We start from the raw sequence: 21,021 nt of genomic DNA on the forward strand, positions 1-21,021 counted from the left end.
GGATCCCCAAACTTCAGGTCAGGTTGTCAGGCTGAAGACTCAGGAAGAGCTGACGTCGAATCTAGAAGCCAAAGGCAGTCTGGAGACAGAATTTCTTCCTTCTAAAAGGATCTCAGTCTTCATTCTTAAAGCCTTTACGTTTTTGGATGAAGTTCAGTCCCATTGTGAAGAATAAGGTGCTTTACTCAGAGTCTACTCATGTAAATGTAAACCACATCGAAAAATACCTCACAGCAACATCTAGACTGGTATTTGACCAAATGACTGGGCACTATAGCCTAGCCAAGTTGACACATACAATTAACCATCACATCTGTGGTCCAAATAGAGTTTATACTATTTGATAGAAGGCCATGTTCTTTCTTTCCAGTTTTTTCTCTGTTCAGTACCATCTGTTTCTATGAAAACACACTGACTTATTTAGGACTTTTATGTATACTGTGAGTTTTCTGTTGTAAACACAAAGATTATCTTAATCTAGTTTTGGAATAAAACATTTAAGATCTCCATCAAGTGATGCTGAGAAAAAAATCTGGGTTTGGGCTTTATGCAGATGTGACTTAGGAATATTCCCCTACCACGTTACAACTGTATTAATTTGGTTTGGATAGCTAAACCCTTTCCTTCTTAATTTGCTCAACTAAAAAGTAGGGAGAATCATACCCATTTTCCAGTAACTTGTTAAGTTCTAACTGGGGAAACATTTCTGAAATTCTAGTACAGCATCTAGTATATGAAAGGCCATCTATATGATCAGTACAAAAAAACCTTCCCTGTCTCTGAACATTTAGTAGTTCCACTCGTAGCAATTTTCCTCCTAGAAGACTTAAACATTTTTTCCATTTTAAGTATAAGCCTCATTTCCCTTCTATTTCATGAAGTATTGCATTTTAACCACTGATAGATAAATTAGATGATTTTAAATTAATATTTTACTCATTTATCTAACAAATATTTATTAAATGTCTATTAAATCCCAAGGATTGTTCTGGGTGCTGGAGATTTAACAGTGAAGACGATAGATAAATTCCTTGCCCTTTTAGCTTGGATATTAGTGGGAGAGACTCTCAAAGAAAGAAATCAATAAGCATAAAATCACACTACAAGTAATATCATATTAGTCAGGGTAGGCTAAGTGATGCTGTGGTAAGTCACTAAATCTCATTAGCATAATTACAACAAAAGTTTATTTCTTGCTCGTGACAAGTCAGTGGCTGGTTCAGGTGACTATTTGAAGCAGCTATTCTAAGCCTTCCAATATGCTTCCTCCATCTAAGCACATGCTTCCATCAGGGAAGAGTGGACCAGTGAATCAAACAGCAACAGTTAAAAGATTCTACATGCATCACTTTTGCTTCATATTTTTATTGGCCATAGCAAGTCACATTGTCATGCCTAATTTCAATGAAGAGGAGAAATGTGACTCTTGGTAATCCTAGTGGTAAAGGAGAAACATATGTGACTACCACAGTATTAAGTATATAAAAAACAAGAGAATAAATAAGTATTTTTAAAAAGATAATAAAACAAAATAAACATAAGTTTTCAAGTATATCATTGTTTAAATTTATAATAAAATATGTATTTAAAAAATTGGGTCAACTTAAAGTTATTTAATAACAATTATTAAAATTTAGTATTTAGATAAGAGGAAAGGCATTTAGGTCATTTATGAATGACTGATGTTTAATAGATATGGAGATGTTAAGTCTACTTGAGGACAAGGGTGATGGTTTTTATATTGCTATTCTTGGTTATTTAGGCACATACAAGATGCTCAGTAAAACTTCGTTGAAGTTAATAATGTTCATTGTTTTAAATTATTCTTCTCCATTTGGTTGACTGTCTTAAAATATAGTCCATTATAATTTTGCTCAGAAGCAAGGCCAATTTTCATTGTTTTTATCTACATTAAAATTTTACATTTAATTATAGTTTAAATTTGGACCACAAATGCTTGAATCACTAGTGGTCTCTTTCTCCTAGTTTGTCTCGGGTATGTTCCTAAACCATGGGTATGTCCAGTAGGACAAAAGACTACTACTTTACTGTTGGAGTTTGTGATCTACCATCTTGTCTTCTAAAACAACAACAACAACAACAACAACAACAACAACATTTACCTTTAATATCTGTTTGGCAACTGCTGTGTTGAAGAGATTTCACAAATTTGAATAAAGAGGGCAACAAATACCGAGTGGCAGTTTTGTTTGTTTTAATTTATTCATGATCATGAATGTAAGAATAGTATACTTGCTTTCAAAGATAGCATATGATGATGATGGTGATGATGATGGTGATGATGATGATGATGATGATGCCTCTCTCTCTATTGTTCTTTCCTTTTGCTTTTGACTAAGTCTTTGTCATTTAAAAAATAAATCAGCCAAAGAGAGGACCCAGTTATTCTTTGACTGGATAGATCAAGAGCAAACCAGAAGAGAATCTCTGTCTCTACCCAACTGAACCTCGTTTCGGTACCGTCACTTCTCTATTTATGGATGGTATGTCTGAGATGTTGTCTCTATCCTAGAAACCAAGAACTTGTCTTAAATCAGTGCCTCTCCAGTCTGTGCCATGAATCCCGTGAATCTGTAAGAGTCCATGCCCTTTGATGAGTTTGCTGCTCTTGGATTTGTACAAAATTTGTTTGTTACTTGGCAAATGGGACACAGCTGGCTTCTGATTTAGAGAGTGTTTTAAATTAGTTACCTCCTACCTTAACTTGATCATTTAAATGGAAAGCACTATGGCTCCAACAGAGTAGACATGATATAAAAACCATTTCCGACACGAGTATCTTGCCTCCTCAGTTGTGATGGCTACTGGTATCTCTGAAGGAAAATAAATAATAAACAAACAAACAAATAAATAATAAATAAATAAATAAATAAATAAATAAATAAATAAATAAAACACAGGTTCTGCGATTCTCACAAGTGGTAAACTGTCTTTGCATTATTTAAGAAAAGCTTTAAGTGTTCGATGAATGTGCTTAGACTAATGACAGTTGATGCCAAGAATATAGCAATAATCCAATACCATTTTGTAAAGTGGCAATTTGTGTAGAAATTGCAGAAAGCATCAACACATGCTGGGAACTTTACATATAAGTGAGCTATAGCGTGGGTGAAGGAGTTATTTATTTGGTCTTTCATTTGTAAATAAGACACTAATCTTTTCCTTCCAAGGAGTAGCTAGGCCAGTTATTAGTAAAAGAATATTGATAGCCTTTGCTCATCATGGCAAAATTGAGGATCCTGACCTTAAAAGTCTTAGTATTTGGAGGAGCCTTAATAAGTCATTTAGGAGAACAGCATTCCATAGTTGAAGATGGCTAGATCTATAATCAAAATATTTGGGTAGAGTCCAGGCTATACTATTACCTGTCAGCAATTTAGCTTTCCTCATCAAGGCTTATATGATCTGGTCTAGGGAACCTCTCTAGTCTTGTTTGATAGTCTTTACTTCTTACTTGCTCCATTTCAGTCCCTATGCCATTTCTCACACATTTCAAAAGAAGTGTTCTTGCTGCCAGGCCTTCTGTTCTTCCTGTTCTTTCTGCCTGGGATGATCTTCCCCCAGAGACAAGCTGACATTTATTGGGCAGATCCAGTATGTTCCAAGGGGTTATAAATGCTTTGCATGTTTGTTGTGGTGAATTTTCATGATAACCGTATGAAGTGTGTAGTGACACTGGATGGATGAGAAAGGAGGCAGAGTGATCTGGCAAAGGCAGGATTGGAACGAAGGCCTTGGCTCTCACAAGAAGTGCTCTCATAGTACACAACACCCAGGGTGTGGTTCCCACTCTTCCTTTAACCTCAGAGCTCTTTCTTGGTGAGCATTTCCTGACTATCTTATTTAAAGTGGAATTCCTGTGACTCTTTCTGTTTACTTAGCTTTATATTTATGAACAGTACTACATATTACCTGATTGATAATGCCTGTTTACTTGCTTACTTCTTTGCTTATCTCCCTCACTAGAATATATATTCTATGAGGGATGGACATTGTTCTGATCCGTGTTACCACTCTATCCCCTGCATCCAGAAGTGTACTGAAATGTACTGAGAGAGGATACGAATTGAGTTAGAATTTTTATCGGGTTTAAGGTATCTTACTCTTCAAACACTTGCAGAGCACCATTTTGTGTCAGATTCCATGACAGTTTGTGGAAATAGGAACGTGAATGAGAATGATGGGGACTCCTACTTTTCTGCTTTTCCTGATGCTTTTCCGGCATCCTAGAAGAAACAAACATGCAATTAACAGACAGTTGCCCAGGATAAGCATCCTTTTAGGGCAAATATAAGGTGCAGCAGGGAAAGGAGGCTTTAGGGAAAGCTATTCCGAGGGGTGATATCCGTGTTGAGAGCTGAAGGATGGGCTGAATGGGGATGCAAGACCATTTGGGGCAGAGCAGATGACAGAAGTCCCTGAGAGGGCACATTCCAGTTTATTATTTTTTTAAAGATTTTATTTATAGAGACAGAGAGAGAGGGGCAGAGAGACACAGGCAGAGGGAGAAGCAGGCTCCATGCAGGGAGCCCGGCGTGAGACTCGATCCCGGAACTCCAGATTCAGGCCCTGGGCTGAAGGCAGGTGCCAAACCGCTGAGCCACCCAGGGATCCTCCGCACATTCCACTTTAAAAGCAGTTCACTGTGACTCAGATATAGACTACGAGGGCCAGAGTTTACTGTCTGAGGCTGGAGAATAAAGTTGGGTTTTCAAGGGTCTTGAAAACTATTCCAAGAAGCCAAGACTTTATTGTCTGAGCATTGAGATGCCACTGAATGATTTTTAAATCAATGTAGTTTTGATTTAGTATCTGATTCCGTTTACCACCTTCAGCCACATAAGTTGGCAGCATTTCCACTTTCTGGATGGGACGAATAAGGCCCAGAAGAACACATTTCAATGTTGGTGGAATTGATTTAATTCTCTTAATGACAGTGATATCAGGGCTTCTAACTCCTACCTTCCCACCCTCTCTCCTTCCTTCTTTCTGGTTGTTATTCTTGTCAAACATAAAGCTATTTATCCACCATCCTTAACTTTTTCCAAGGAATATCCATGCACTCACACAGCTTCTAATAACCAGACCCCTGAGTGAAAGCCAGTGACCTCACGGGCGGCAGGGCTTGTTTGTGGCTGGATACCATATTGTGCACCGGGCTGGAATTCTCTGTTCTTCCTCACTAGGAAGCTGGATTTGTACCAGGAACCTCTTATCTGAAAAGGCAGCTCTAGGCTGGGGAGAACAGAGCTGGTTTGACGAAGTGGAGAGGCGCTCAATGTTGGTCTGGCCACGCTTTGGGCATGCGTGAGCGCTCACAGCAAAACACAGCTGGCATGTCTAATTTTAGCCTTGACTGCCTTGAAAAGGGACCCTTAAAGGAAATATATTTTCGCTGAAACCATTTGTATTATAATGTAACAGCCGACAGACATGTCAGAATATTACTTATTATTGGTGGGGAAAAACTCTGTCAGGTAATTGTGCTTTTTTTTGTGATGACATCGGGAAAGTGATTAAAGCATCCCTGAATCAAAATCATCATAGATAGACAGTGAGAGAACCAGAGCTTTTATTTATGAAGACGCCTGTAAACCTAATGGGATACCTCCTTTGATGCTTACAAAACGGATGTAAGGGTAAGAATGATCATTTCGGCTATGGCAAGTGGGTCCTTGTGATCTGACGATGCAGGGCTTGCTAATAGTAGTCCTGGCATAGACTCTCAAATTTCTTCAATGCTTAGCATCCTCCGTGTCGTCCGAGAAGTAAAAGGTTAGTTTCTGGACCGGGTCTTGGATTCATCTGGCTTTCGTATGTTAACAGGTTCTGAAAGCATCTGGGACACACTTGTTCCATTTTAACCAGCACGGGTCGTCCGTCTGCTTTTATTTTTGTCTTTCTCTTCCTTCCTCCCTTCGTCCTCTCTTCCCTCCCGTGGTCTTCTGTGTTTGCTTTAGCAGTGTGGCTTACCTTGCCACTTGGCAAGAAAAAAAAGGCAGCTCTTGTGTGGGGTAGATGGAGGGAAGGATAAGAAATAATCCACCACCCGAATTTGAGTTCCCTGGGTTCAGTTCCAGCGGCAGCAGCTTTGCTGCAAAAATTGCTTTGCTGTTCGAGATAGCCAGCAGAGGGAATCAGGACTTTGCTTGCAGCAGGGGTTGAAGCAGGCTTTTTTTTTTTTCTTGGAGGAAATACTGCAGCTTTCTGGACTGCATACCCTGCTCCCTGGAGAGGTTCCACCCACCAGCTGGAAGGAGAGGAAGTGAATGAAAGGACAGGAGGAGCCCGAACACCATGTCACTCTGGAAGGGAGACAGCAGCAACCAGGCTGTGCAAGGTTGTTTTGTTTTGTTTTCTTTTCCCCTTTCTCTTTCTTTTTTTTTTTTCTTTTTCATTTTTTTGTTTTCTTTCTTTCTTTCTTCTTTCTTTTTTTCCCTTTTTCTTTAAGGTGGGGAAAGAGACAAACAGGAGACAGGAAGCTGATCTGCAAGGATTCGGAGTTGTGCTAAAAAGACTTTGATTTTTTTCTTCTCTCCCTCTTTACAAACGCTGGCAATTGACATCACTACAGACAGCCTGGGTAGAGAACAAAGTGCCTCATCCCAAGTGGACCCTGGCAGCTGGGGGAAGGAAGGCAGGATCTGGGAAGGCTGTGTGTGTGTGTGTGTGTGTGCGCGCGTGTGTGTGTGCGTGTGTTGTTCTACCAATACCTTTCCTTTTTTCTTTCTTTCTTTCTTTCTTTCTTTCTTTCTTTCTTTCTTTCTTTCTATTTTTTTGGTGTGTTTCTTTTTTAAATTCCTGCCGTGTTGGAACTAGTGAGTGGTGGAAGACGAAGGATCTCTGAAGCCTCATCAGTCATCGGGACCATCAGGAATAGTGGTTTAAGAGGACGCTCGGCCTGGGGCACCATACCGTGTCATCGAGTTCCCTGCCTCGGAGATAAAGATTCCAGCTACATGGGTAAACGCCTGGATCAGCCACAAATGTACCCCCAGTACACTTACTACTATCCTCACTGTCTCTAAACCAAGGTATGGCTCGACCCACAGTCTGGCAAGCAGTGTGTATCCTGCACTTGGGATGGGAAACAGGCATGTGGATTATTATTTACCTCCCCTTTCCCATCACCTCTTCCTGCTTCCTTGAAATTAGTAACATAGCAATGGAGTTAATGAGGCAGAGGAGAATATGAGAAGAAAGCAAGCCCTGGGATTGTGGTTTTTCTCTTCTAGCAGAGATAATAGTTTCGCTCGTGTTCCTTTGTTGTTATTTGGCAACATAAAGATGTTCCTGATATCCGTAGTAAAGTGCTTTGCAGATGGACAGGGTTGTTAGAAAGGAGATTGTGACAGTGATTATCAGGAACAACAACGATTTCAGAGGCTTTTCTGGTGAGCTGTTCTTTGTGGCTCTGAAAGGGTTTTTCTCACTGGATAGGATGCACCAGGGTGGGGGCAACTCAGACTTTCAATCACAGAGTATAGAATGAAAGAAGGTGTGGGAAGGTATAGTACGACTAACTGACGTCCCGTAGAGTTTGTTTGGGTGTGCTTTTGTTTTTGTGTATTTGCCTTACATATTTTATTTTATATGGAGGGTGATCAAGACTCTAGAGACTGAAGTTTGGAGCCTTACAATAGATGTTCTTTACTTTTCGAAGCTCTGTTTTTCTGTGCTGGCTGCCATCAGGAGGCCTGTGGGTCTTGAAACGGGATGAAATATAACTGATGATAATTGGACACGAATTGGTTAAATACTTTAGTCTTGGGATCCCTGGGTGGCGCAGTGGTTTGGCGCCTGCCTTTGGCCCAGGGCGCAATCCTGGAGACCTGGGATCAAATCCCACGTTGGGCTCCCGGTGCATGGAGCCTGCTTCTCCCTCTGCCTATGTCTCTGCCTCTCTCTCTCTCTCTCTCTGTGTGACTATCATAAATAAATTTTTAAAAAATTAAAAATAAATAAAAAATAAAACTCTCTGTGTGTGTGTGTGTGTGTGTGTGTGTATCTGTCTCAACCAGAGCATTAGATGGGAGCTCCAAGTCACATGGTAATGTACTTCTTAAGTTATTGTTGAATAATTACATTACCTTATTTCCTTGTAGCTTTTAGATATGCTTTTATGAGTATTTCTGGCACTCAAGATAAATTTTAATCAGAATTGAAACACATTTTATTAATTAGATAGTATTACAAGTTATAGGATGTGTCTTAAGTTGGGACTTGCCTTTTATTTCATAGTAGAGAGATAGATACTGTTCAGATTTCAAGACATACACAGCTACACAGTGCATCCTGGAAAATGAAGGTCTTGCCTACAGGGAAATAGGTGAAAAAGAAAATATGACCTCCTTAGACTTACTGTGGGCATCAGAGTTATGACAGAAAGATGACTACACAGGATTAGGTCCCATTGGCTTCTATTCTTTTTTTTTTAATTTATTTTTTATTGGTGTTCAATTTACTAACATACAGAATAACCCCCAGTGCCCGTCACCCATTCACTCCCACCCCCCGCCCTCCTCCCCTTCTACCACCCCTAGTTCGTTTCCCAGAGTTAGCAGTCTTTACGTTCTGTCTCCCTTTCTGATATTTCCCACACATTTCTTCTCCCTTCCCTTATATTCCCTTTCACTATTATTTATATTCCCCAAATGAATGAGAACATATAATGTTTGTCCTTCTCTGATTGACTTACTTCACTCAGCATAATACCCTCCAGTTCCATCCACGTTGAAGCAAATGGTGGGTATTTGTCATCTCTAATAGCTGAGGAATATTCCATTGTATACATAGACCACATCTTCTTTATCCATTCATCTTTCGTTGGACACCGAGGCTCCTTCCACAGTTTGGCTATCGTGGCCATTGCTGCTAGAAACATCGGGGTGCAGGTGTCCCGGCGTTTCATTGCATTTGTATCTTTGGGGTAAATCCCCAACAGTGCAATTGCTGGGTCGTAGGGCAGGTATATTTTTAACTGTTTGAGGAACCTCCACACAGGTTTCCAGAGTGGCTGCACCAGTTCACATTCCCACCAACAGTGTAAGAGGGTTCCCTTTTCTCCACATCCTCTCCAACATTTGTTGTTTCCTGCCTTGTTAATTTTCCCCAATCTCACTGGTGTGAGGTGGTCTCTCAAGATAAGAAGCTTTTGCACAGCAAAGGATACAGTCAACAAAACTCAGAGACAACCTACAGAATGGGAGAAGATATTTGCAAATGACATATCAGATAAAGGGCTAGTTTCCAAGATCTATAAAGAACTTATTAAACTCAACACCAAAGAAAGAAACAATCCAATCATGAAATGGGCAAAAGACATGAACAGAAATCTCACAGAGGAAGACATAGACATGGCCAACATGCACATGAGAAAATGCTCTGCATCACTTGCCATCAGGCTTCTATTCTGATGCAGCTCAATCAATGTTTAGCAATGGAATGCCTGCTTTTTAGGCACTGTGTCTAGGCTCAGAGGAACGAACAATGAATATACATAAACTCGGGGATCCCTGGGTGGCGCAGCGGTTTAGCGCCTGCCTTTGGCCCAGGGCGCGATCCCGGAGACCCGGGATCGAGTCCCACGTCGGGCTCTCTGCATGGAGCCTGCTTCTCCCTCTGCCTGTGTCTCTGCATCTCTCTCTCTCTCTCTCTCTCTCTCTCTCTCTTGTGTGACTATCATAAATAAATTAAAAAAAAGAAATCAATCTAAAAAAACATAAACTCTAGTCTCATAGGATTTACTCTCTATTTAGGAGAAAGATAGTAAACACCTACATACCATGTCAGGTGGTTATAAGTGCCAAATATGTGGAAAGTAGGGTAATAGGCTACAGAGTGAAGTGAAGGTACTATGTTATGTAAGAGGATCAAGGAAAGCCTCTTTAATAAGGTGGCATATGGGTAAGAAAACTATAAGAAGCAAGGAATTAAGCCCTGAGGCTATCTAGAGAAAGCTTGTTTCAGGCAGCGGGAAGTCAAGTGCAAAGGCTCCCAAGTGTAAGTATCCTGGCTTCCTGGAGAGACAGCAGGGAGGCCAGTGTGAGTGTAACAGAGTGAGGAAGGTGAGCAAGGTAGGAGGGTCACAGTGGGTCTTGAATCCTTTCTTGCCTGCCATACTACCATTACTACTTTGGTCTTATAGATCGTGAAGATGATTATATCTTTCAGAACTGCCTTTTAGAACAGAAATGCCCCCAAGGAGAGCAAGACCTTAAACTCATTATCATTATGATGTTAATTTTTCAGTTAACTTTTTAGAGATTCATGGATAACCAGCACACATTTGATTAAAAAGGAGTGTCTAGCTGGTAAATTAAGGAAGGACAATGTTATCGGGGAAGAGAGCGTGATAATGTAGGTGAGAAGATAACGAAACAAGTTTAATTTATATTGGAGACAATTGCTTCTTGCCTCCCTGAATATAGTTCCTCTTTAAGTCCCCCTTTCTTTTCAGGAGGACTCCACTTCTTGTCCACAGCACATGTTCCATTCTCCAGCCATATGCCGCTGTTTGCTTGGAGCCAATGATCTTTTGCCTAGGCTCAGAGGGAGGTGTGTCTTACGTAGTCTAAACCAATCATTACCCTTCCATCTGCATCAGTGAATGAGTTGGGAAATTGCACGTGACCCGTTTTGTCCAATGAACTGTGAGGAGCAGACTGTTGGGGGCAGGAGCCTTTAGTAAGATTTCTTACATTTTTAAAAGATACCAGAGGAAGAAGAAACCACTTGAGGTGGGCGATTATAACGTGGCCAACACTGCTGTGGTCATCTTGTGACCATGAGGCTAGATATCAACACACAGAAGGTGGCTTGTCATGGTCATGTGGATGACCCAGACACTGCCCACTGATGGATATCTGGCCCTTGTTGCAGAAAGGAATCCCAGAATCCACACTGAGGGGGGGGGGCGGATTTCAAAACATGTATATATGAAATATATATAAATATAAGGTTATACATAACAAACATTAAAAAACCTTATACATCCCTAACAGAGAATTACAAAATATTATGATTATATATTATGCCCCCATTAAGTGCTGTGTTCAAAGAAAATGTTCATGGTATGTTGTCAGAAGAAGGAAGTGCACAGAAATACAATATTTTTTTCTAGATCTCACATATATGGACAGAGGGACAACACAGAGAAAGAGAGAAATATATATTCATTATTCATAGGAAAAACTAGAAACAAATAGAGCAAATATTAATAGCTGTTACCTCTGTGTGATAGGATCAGATAGGATCAGAGATGTATTTTTTTAAGTGCAGCTTTTATTTATTTATTTTTAATTTTTTTCATTTTTATTTATTTATGATAGTCACACACACACAGAGAGAGAGGCAGAGACACAGACAGAGGGAGAAGCAGGCTCCATGAACTGGGAGCCCGATGTGGGATTCGATCCCGGGTCTCCAGGATCGCGCCCTGGGCCAAAGGCAGGCGCTAAACTGCTGCGCCACCCAGGGATCCCAAGAGATGTATGTTTAATGTAATTTTTATACAATTGTTTTAATGCAATTTTGCATTTTATAGTGAGAAAGTAGAGCTTTTACAGTCTTATAAAAAATCATCAATTTTATGAGAATCAAAGGATGATCCATATCCCTCATGGGTCTTCTCTAATACTACTTTTAAGGTACTACAGTCCTTTCCATGAACTGAAAGACTGGTCCCTCAGCTCACCTTAGGCCCACTCTGGCTACTATATTAGGCACTGACCTCAATTTGCCCTTAAAGAAGCCAGAGGTCTAAACACCGGTGTCTTCAAAACTGCTGAGAATTCCCTGCATTTCTCTATCTAGTGTGGCCAACAGGGTAGCCCTCCAGTGAGTATGAGGCAGTCAACTCAAAGATGGCTTGGCCCTCTTCTGTGGCAGCCCGCCCTTGGCTTCATGACGTGCATAGTCATTACATGGTGGACCCAAGTCTTCATCAGGCTGTATTCTTAGGTTAGGACACTACCCATTGATGATCTACACTAAACAGGGATGGCAGAGACAGGTGCTACTGCAAATATGTTTTTTCCAAGGGCCAAGAGAGCAAAAGACTTAAGCATGCAAGTGGCATTGCTAAGGTTGCTGCATAGTACAAATTAGGATTCAAGTCAGCTTGAGTCATACAGAGGCTTGGGGCCTCTAAGCTAATTTATGATGACCTGCAGAGGCTAAAATGAGGCAGAATCTGGACTGTCCTACTAATTATGAGACTCTGGGAATGCCTCTTGAGCCATTGGTAAGGTAAGATATTTAGAGCTAAACTAATATGGTTAGAATACATCAAGGCACAATCTTAGTTCTCCTCCTTTTTCCTGGCATAAATATAGCATATAATCTGTCAGCCTATATATATATCAGAGTGGTCTTGGTGTATGGCTTATCTGTCCTATGATAGGGAAAGAAAATGAATGGTGGGGGAATAGGTACTCTATGTGTTCATATGTGGATAGTCTGCTGGTGTGACTGTCAGCATGGTGATGTCCTAAGTCATTAGAGTCTGGGTTCCCCCAAATTCGGAGCCTGAGGCAAGGGGGCAGATAGTCCATTTGAGAGGTGATTCCCTGAAGCAGGAGCAAGGGAGTGGGAAGATGGGAAGGAGAAATGTCCAATACAATGGTGTGTTATCAAGGTCACAGAGAAAAAGATTACAGAAAAAGAAAAAAAAAACTGAGGTTGGTCAGTGGGATTCAGTTTTATGGAGATATGCAGAGAAGGTATGGAAGGACTTCCAGGATTGTCTGCCTGAAGTCTGGAAGGCAGGAGCATTTCTCTACTAGCCCCTATCTTCCACTGGTTTACTGTTGGTTTGGTGCACTCGCCTTGAATCTGCAGACCAGCATCTCTGGCAGTCACCTCTGAGAGATGGTATTGGTCGTTTGCAAGGTGAGCCTATGCTTGCACGTAACTGTTCCTAGAGCTCAGGTAGCCAAGGGATGTGACTTTGGGGCCACCAATGTTCCCGGAGTTTTAAGGTGTACCTTAAAAAACTATACCTTGACCTGCAGTCCTTAAATTGCATTTTGGGTCTTAGAGCTAAAGATTAAATAGGTTTGTCTACGTAGTCTATATTTTAATCCATTAGTTAAGTACCTACTATGTTCTAGGTGCCAGGGAAACAGAAACGGATAGGATACCTTCTAAGATTCCAGTTTGTTACAGGAGATAAGCTCTTTACAGTTAAATGTATTACCTACTCAAATAAGATATGCATAGAATGCCTAACATGGTATTTTTGTGGGGAAAGCTGTTTTTATTCCCAACTAAAAAGGACCCTCCAGAGGGAGGTAAGAGTTGGTATACCCAAACACACACACCCCTATACGTGCATGGAAGGATGTGTGCACATACCCATGTGCCCCCGTGTGTACATGTATTTGTGTGTAAAATTCTTTGAGAAAAGGAATGATTGCTTTATGTGAATTATTTATCCTTATTGTCAACATTCAAATCTAGAAGCATTGTAAGATTCACGGAATGCAAAATGATCACACAATAGATTGGTTTTAGTGAGCATGTATTTTCTTTTCCATTCATATTGATGCTTTGGATGCTTTTATATTTTTGGTTCTGCGAAAGTTATGTTCATTGAGAAAAATAAAAATAAAAAGCATCCAAGAGGCTCATTCCTATGTTAGAATTTGTATTCAGCTGAAGAAAACCTTTGCACCTGCCACTAAAATGTATCCACTTCTGGGGTGGAATGCACCAGGTGTTCCCCAGCCTCCATCGGCACGCCAGGCAGTTCAGGACCGAGAAGGAGGCACCATATCCCAGGCAGGTTAAACTGGTGGGGAAATTTCAAGTCGACAGAATGCAATTACCCAAATTGAAATTAGGCCAGGGGCATATCAGGAGGCCCTTCCCATCTGTTGGGTAAAAGGATCACCAGATATTTAACAAGGGCAAGTGGTCAGGATCTCAGTTCTAGGAGTCACTTAAAAAGCAGGCACTTAAAAATGCTAAAGGAAAACTGTACCTGGCATAAAAATCATATCCCTTCACTGGAAAATAAATAACATTAGGCCTTGAGAAGATCAGCCTTTTTCTGCTCTGGGAGGAAAGAAATGTTTATGGATGGGGTGGTTAAATATTTCTACATCAGCTTCTCTTAGCAAGGACATGGTATAATGGACAATTGGTTATCCTGGGTTTGACAAAAAGAGATTTCCCAAACCAAACATATTGAATCGAATACATTTATCCCTGGTCAAAATGGATAGATCCTCCCATTAAGACCTTACAGAATAACACTGTTTAATTTTTCCAGGGACCTTGACACAACATTGTTTCTTTACCAGGAAACTAATTTTTAAAGTTTTCAGCAAAAATAAGTAAGCTGGATCTGGACACCAGATCCCATTTCAGAACCACCTTTGGTTTCCCATTGTCAAAACCACCAGATCCACAGGTCCACATTAGCACAGTGGTCCCTGACTGTTTCCCTCTCTCTGGACACCTGTGTACCTTTCTCTCAGGAGGGGAGAGAAAACTCTGTCTTAATCTTAAAATCAGAATGAACTCAAGCATTGGCATGAGCCTCCCACCCCCTAGTCAGAGAGAGATGAAGAATGGGCATCTGACCCCAGATGGTTGGATGGCATTCTAGGACATTGAGAAATAGACGGGCTTCCCTATGGCCCTTTTAATAATATGTCCTCCTTTATAGACCAAGAGAACTCAATGTTTTCAGCCTAAGGTCTGGGAGGGGAGGAAGAAAGAGGCATCTCTGGGCGAGATGTCTCCTTTTCCAGATGCTGCTTTTTTGGAGACTTGCTGACACTGGGTTCCTATGGGCCACTCCCCAAAGCAAGGTACCAGGGAGTCTCTTCTCTGTGCCTTCCCTGGGAGGGACTGTTTAATGCCATGCAGCTAATCCTGACAAGCTCTCAATTCTCTTTCCTACTGAATTTGGAGAGGAAGGAAAAGAGATGAGCTGGTAAGGGGTCTTATTCAGCATTGTTATTTTTTTCCTTTGTTGGAGTGGTTCACTTTTAACTCTCTTTGCTAGCCAAGAGGTGACATCCTGGGGACCCTGACAGTACGGCCACTCCTGGAAGGGGTAAGGCAAGGTTAACTGACAAATTTAGCAAAGCTGCCCATTGGGGGGTTGGGGGAGAGCTACAGGCAGGCCATGTACACACTGAGTTACTTGCAGCGTCTCTGTCCCTCCTCCCCTGCACACACACATGTACCTGTCATTGCAGCAGTTAAGGTAGGAGAGCAGTAATCCAAAAGTCTAGGGATTTCACACTGGTTTCTCCCATTCTGCAATGCCAAGCCTTCCTGGACGGTCTCCTAAAAATGAGCTCAGTGTGACCTAATGGTCCATCCTAGTCATAAGTGACCATTGTTCTTAACTCTGAACAGGTGTAAACATTTGCTTGCACTTGCTGAATTCTGACCTGAGCTGCTTACCTTTTCTTTCTTTCTTTCTTTCTTTCTTTCTTTCTTTCTTTCTTTCTTTCTTTCTTTCTTTCTTTCTTTCTTTCTTTCTTTCTTTCTTCTTCTTCTTTCTTTCTTCTTCTTTCTCTTCTTCTTCTTCTTCTTCTTCTTCTTCTTCTTCTTCTCCTCCTTCTCCTCCTCCTCCTCCCCTCCCCCCTCCCCCTCCTCCTCCTCCTCCTCCTCCTCCTCCTTCTTTCTTCTTCTTCTTCTTCTTCTTCTTCTTCTTCTTCTTCTTTCTTCTTCTTCTCCTTCTCCTCCTCCTCCTCCTCCTTCTTCTTCTTCTTCTTCTTCTTCTTCTTCTTCTTCTTCTTCTTCTTCTTCTTTCTTCTTCTTCTCCTTCTCCTCCTCCTTCTTCTTCTTCTTCTTCTTTCTTCTTCTTTCTTCTTCTTCTCCTTCTCCTCCTCCTTCTTCTTCTTCTTCTTCTTCTTCTTCTTCTTCTTCTTCTTCTTCTTCTTCTTTCTTCTTCTTCTCCTTCTCCTCCTCCTTCTTCTTCTTCTTCTTCTTCTTCTTCTTCTTCTTCTTCTTCTTCTTCTTCTTCTTCTTCTTTCTTCTACTTCTCCTCCTCCTCCTCCTTCTTCTTCTTCTTCTTTTCTTCTTCTTCTTCTTCTTCTTCTTCTTCTTCTTCTTCTTCTTCTTCTTCCTCTTTCTTCTTTTTTTTTCTAATTAGCCAGAACCAATTTCTTTGTTTTGTTTTCTATCTTGATAATTTGTGAATAACAAAGTTTTTTTCTCACAGAGGAAAACAGAGAGAGGAGTTATTAGTTAATGTTGATCCAGAACTCTGCAAATGTTAAAACTTGACATTATTATTTAGAGGTTTGGTTTGTACTAATTACCTCTTAGTTTTACTAGCCCTATATAACAAGCTACCTTCTGCAAATTTTATGGGAAAGCCAGTTTTCTGAAAGGATGAAAGTTGTTGGAGCACGGAATGAAATAGGTGCTAAGTTTTATTTTCCACTAAATAATTCTCCTCAAGGTGGGTAAACTTTCAGTAGTTAAATTGCTAAAAATGAAGATTCTACACTACAAGAGCAGATCTTCAGGAGACAATTATATGTCTGTGTTCATAGCATTTATGAGTGTCAGTAAACAGTCAGTACATTTATGTTCCCCCCATTACCTTCGGTCATAAACTTCCTTAAAGAAAAACGAATAATTATGTTTCCTGACTGCAGAATGAGCATCAACATTCAAATACTGAAAGCCCTGGGTGGGATGGATGGTACACCTAGACTTCCAGGGATTGAGCTGTTTTCGAGGCATTGGCTAGAGTGTCAGGCTAACTGCTTGGTCTTGATTTAGTGCCATTCACAGAGATGTCATCTCTAGAAGGGAAATCATAATTTGTGTGGCTATTTTTGGACTTGGGGCCTCCCAGCCTACAGCTGTTGGGAATGGCTGGGCGTCACATAAAGCCCCTGGCTGAAGCATGTCAAGCTTGTGCTATTGGCCTGAAGCTCGCCATCCACCCCAGGGGCCAGCCAGTGTATCCCTGGAGCTAAAATGATGCGGTGTCATCGGAGTTTAACAAGCACATCCCGGCATCGTGGACTATTGGAGTTAGGAAACGACCTTAGATGACCTCATTACAACCTACATTTTACACAAGAGGCTTTGGCTGGGGAATCATTCTATCCAGGGTCCCAAGCAACAAGTCTCACATCTCCTGGCTTTGGGTTTGGTACTCTTAAATATTGTCCTTGGGGTCAGGAAGGTGACATAGGTTAGAGGGTAAGGAATAGATTTTTAAAAAGTGAGTTAGGAAGACAAGAAAAGTAAATCTGAGAGAATTGCATTTTTCCTTTGTAGTTCATATGAGTTTCATTATTCCTTGTATCTCAATCAGAAAACACATCGATGCAACTTCTCCACCACTAGAAATGTGCAAGTGGAAATGAAAGGAAATAAGACAATTGAATATTTTCTAGATCAGCACTTTTCAAACTGTCATGAAAGACAGGTTTTTGTTTATTTCTAATTGACCTCAGCTGATATCTCTGTAATGTGCGATAGAAATTACTAGAAAAAAATGAAGTGTAGACTTTCAAAATACAAGTCCAAACTTTTATTTCTTGGAGACAAGAGACATAAACTTCTGCTGACAAATTACTATATAGTTGCTAGACACTTATTCTTGATCGCAGTACACACTGATCATGGACACAGGAGAACTGCCTTGGTCTCTTTTTCTCTATTATTTTGTGCTTTTGTCTGGTTCTCTAGGTTGCAACTTTCTGATATCAGGGATAGGATCTAGGCATCTGTCATTTTTGATAGGTACTTTATTGCGTTGAATAACAACTTAAGAAAAAATTTAAATGTTTCCTCGTGTAAAAGGAAAAAAAAAAACAAGTTTACAATCATAAAAAAAAAAACCAAAAAACCCAGAGATCAGTGTATGGATTCTTCTTAAGAGACTTAAAATGGGGACATTTTTGGTTTACGTGGTTTGAGTGTAAAGAGGATTGAATATATTAAGCATTTCCGTTGTCATTAAGTTTGAACTTTCTACCAATTCTTATATCCTCTAAAAGACCTGTAGACCTTCTAAGTGCATCAATTAGGATTAAGTTTGTTAGCTTTAGGAAATAAAAAGTATGTAACACCCAGGTACATTTAAGTCTCAGATAAGCATTGAGTGCTTTTTAAAAGTATGGCCCAGATATTTCATGAGAAGTGCCATGTGCAATATTTGGGCGGGACATAATTTGTATTAAAAATGTATTAATCGGGATCCCTGGGTGGCTCAGCGGTTTGGCACCTGCCTTCGGCCCAGGGTGTGATCCTGGAGACCCGGGATCAAGTCTCACATCGGGCTCCCTGCATGGAGCCTGCTTCTCCCTCTGCCTGTGTCTCTGCCTCTCTCTCTCTGTCTGTGTCTCTCATGAATAAATAAATAAATAAATAAATAAATAAATAAAAATCTTTTTAAAAAATGTATTCATCGTTTGTCTGAAATTCAAGTTTAACTGGATATCTTGTATTTTATCCAGTAATTCTTCTTTTTTAATTTCTTTTTTAAAATTTTTTAATTGAAATATAGTTGACATACAATATTATGTTAGTTTTAGGTGTACAGCATAGTGATTCTAATTAGTAGTGAACTTTTAGCCTGGACTTCTGCAGATGTTTCTAGAGAGAAGGCTCAGCCCAGCCAATCAAATGTGGTCATATTGACCTACCTTGCTTAGCTTTTGGCAGCTGGAAGCTGAATAGTGAATACAAAGTAATGATATTCCTTTTAGGAAAATGTGTTTCTCATGTGACAAAGCAGCTACTCATCTGTCCTGACTTTGAGGCTGTTAGTTGGTGTTTTCTAAAGCTCTGGTTCACTGCTGGCAAAAGTCATGGCGGAAGGTGTGTTTGTAAGAAGGCCACAAGAATCTGCCAGCTACATGAAGACAAAGTTGGCTCAGTGGTCTGCAAATAGTGGAATTCTTTGCACGGAAATATACAAGGAGACAGTGATAGCCACCCCCCCAAAAAGAAAGAAAGAAAGAAAGAAAGAAAGAAAGAAAGAAAGAAAGAAAGAAAGAAAGAAATTCCCTGTTTCTACAGCATATTGTAAGCAAACTGATGTTTACAAATAAACTTATGAGAAAGAAATGCAAAAAAAAAAAAAGAGAAAGAAATGCAAAGGCAGAATTAGTGGATATTAAAAAAATTAATGTTTTAGGGATCCCTGGGTGGCGCAGCGGTTTGGCGCCTGCCTTTGGCCCAGGGCGCGATCCTGGAGACCCGGGATCGAATCCCACGTCGGGTTCCCTGCATGGAGCCTGCTTCTCCCTCTGCCTATGTCTCTGCCTCTCTCTCTCTCTCTCTCTCTGTGACTGTCATGAATAAATAAATAAAATCTTTAAAAAAAAAATTAATGTTTTAGATACTTATGTAGGTTTACTGTAGTGTCTGCAAAGATATGTCCTTTGCCGTTGGTAGCTGTTTTTCTTTCTTTAAATGAGGATATTTGGTTATAGGCCTTAAATCAGAGTTTTGTCATTGTTAAATTATAGAATTTATGCTCCCAGTCTTTAAAGAAAGGTAAACTTTTCTTAAAGTGATGTTTGATTCAGGTAAGAAGGAAATGGCTATTTCAAGTGCACACACAATTTATTTTAATGTCATATCTGGGTGTTTTAAAATGTCCTGTCAGCTAACAACAACAACAACAACAACAAAAATCTTTTTTTTTTTAATTTTTTATTTATTTATTTACGATATTCACAGAGAGAGAGAGAGAGAGGCAGAGACACAGGCTCCATGCACCGGGAGCCCGACGTGGGATTCGATCCCGGGTCTCCAGGATCGCGCCCTGGGCCAAAGGCAGGCGCCAAACCGCTACGCCACCCAGGGATCCCCCAACAACAAAAATCTTAAGAATATACTTACCTAAGAGAATTCTTTAAAAATAATATTTATTTTAAATAATGAAATATATGCTCATTTTAAGACAAATTTGAAAAATGCTGGGATTTCTGGAAGGATAAGGAAAAAAAGTAAAATCACCAATAACACTATCATAGAGGAAACATTTCCACTATTGTTACTTCGATGTAGTTGTTCTATTGTCTTGTCTATGTGTTTTTAGTTCATAGTTGGAAACCTACTGTATATACAAGGTTGTATTCTGATTTTTTCTTTTTTAAAAAATATTTTATGTATTTATTCATGAGAGATAGAGAGAGAGACATAGGCAGAGGGAGAAGCAGGCTCCATGCAGGAAGCCCTATGTGGGACTTGATCCCAGGACCACAGGATCACCCCCTGAGTCAAAGACAGGCGCTCAACTGCTGAGCCACTCAGGTGTCCCTGTATTCTGATTTTTTCATTAACTATTTGACTTAAGCATTTCCCATATGTTAAAGTATTTCTTAAGTATCATTTTAATGGTTGAATCATACTCTGTACTGTGATTTACTTAACCAAACTAGAGTTGGATACTCAGAGTTCTCCAATTACCTATTCCTAAATGTCTAGTGATGATCTGTTTGGATTCCTAGAACCGAAATTACTGGGACTGACAAGGATGAAAAGTTTTAAGGCTATACATTTTGTTAAGCTCTATTAGAACCATTATAGATATTTACTAGGAATGTGTAAGAGTGCCTATATCACTGACCTTCATTGCTGTCATTTATTTCATTTTATTAACCTAGTGTATTTGTCTGGGTTTTCCAGAAAAACATAACCTGTAAGATGTGTTTGTATGCAAAGAGAATCTTAAAGGAATTGGCTCATGTGATTCTGGGGGGTGGGAGTGGATCCCCAAACTTCAGGTCAGGTTGTCAGGCTGAAGACTCAGGAAGAGCTGACGTCGAATCTAGAAGCCAAAGGCAGTCTGGAGACAGAATTTCTTCCTTCTAAAAGGATCTCAGTCTTCATTCTTAAAGCCTTTACGTTTTTGGATGAAGTTCAGTCCCATTGTGAAGAATAAGGTGCTTTACTCAGAGTCTACTCATGTAAATGTAAACCACATCGAAAAATACCTCACAGCAACATCTAGACTGGTATTTGACCAAATGACTGGGCACTATAGCCTAGCCAAGTTGA

At 40.2% G+C, this 21,021-nt stretch overlaps 1 long non-coding RNA gene across 2 annotated transcripts; it reads left to right on the forward strand.

Moving 5' to 3' along the window:
* The first annotated feature begins 5,195 nt into the window (after nt 1-5,195).
* On the forward strand, nt 5,196-7,055 carry LOC140629440 (uncharacterized). Of its 2 annotated transcripts, none has more exons than XR_012027272.1 (3): nt 5,196-5,796; nt 6,213-6,361; nt 6,841-7,055. It is a non-coding gene; the product is annotated as an uncharacterized lncRNA (long non-coding RNA). The 2 variants fall into 2 exon arrangements; XR_012027273.1 differs by having other exon boundaries at nt 5,196-5,660.
* The last annotated feature ends 13,966 nt before the right edge of the window (nt 7,056-21,021 follow it).

This window comes from Canis lupus (genome assembly GCF_048164855.1).
Source record: "Canis lupus baileyi chromosome 5 unlocalized genomic scaffold, mCanLup2.hap1 SUPER_5_unloc_5, whole genome shotgun sequence".
Classification (NCBI taxonomy): domain Eukaryota; kingdom Metazoa; phylum Chordata; class Mammalia; order Carnivora; family Canidae; genus Canis; species Canis lupus.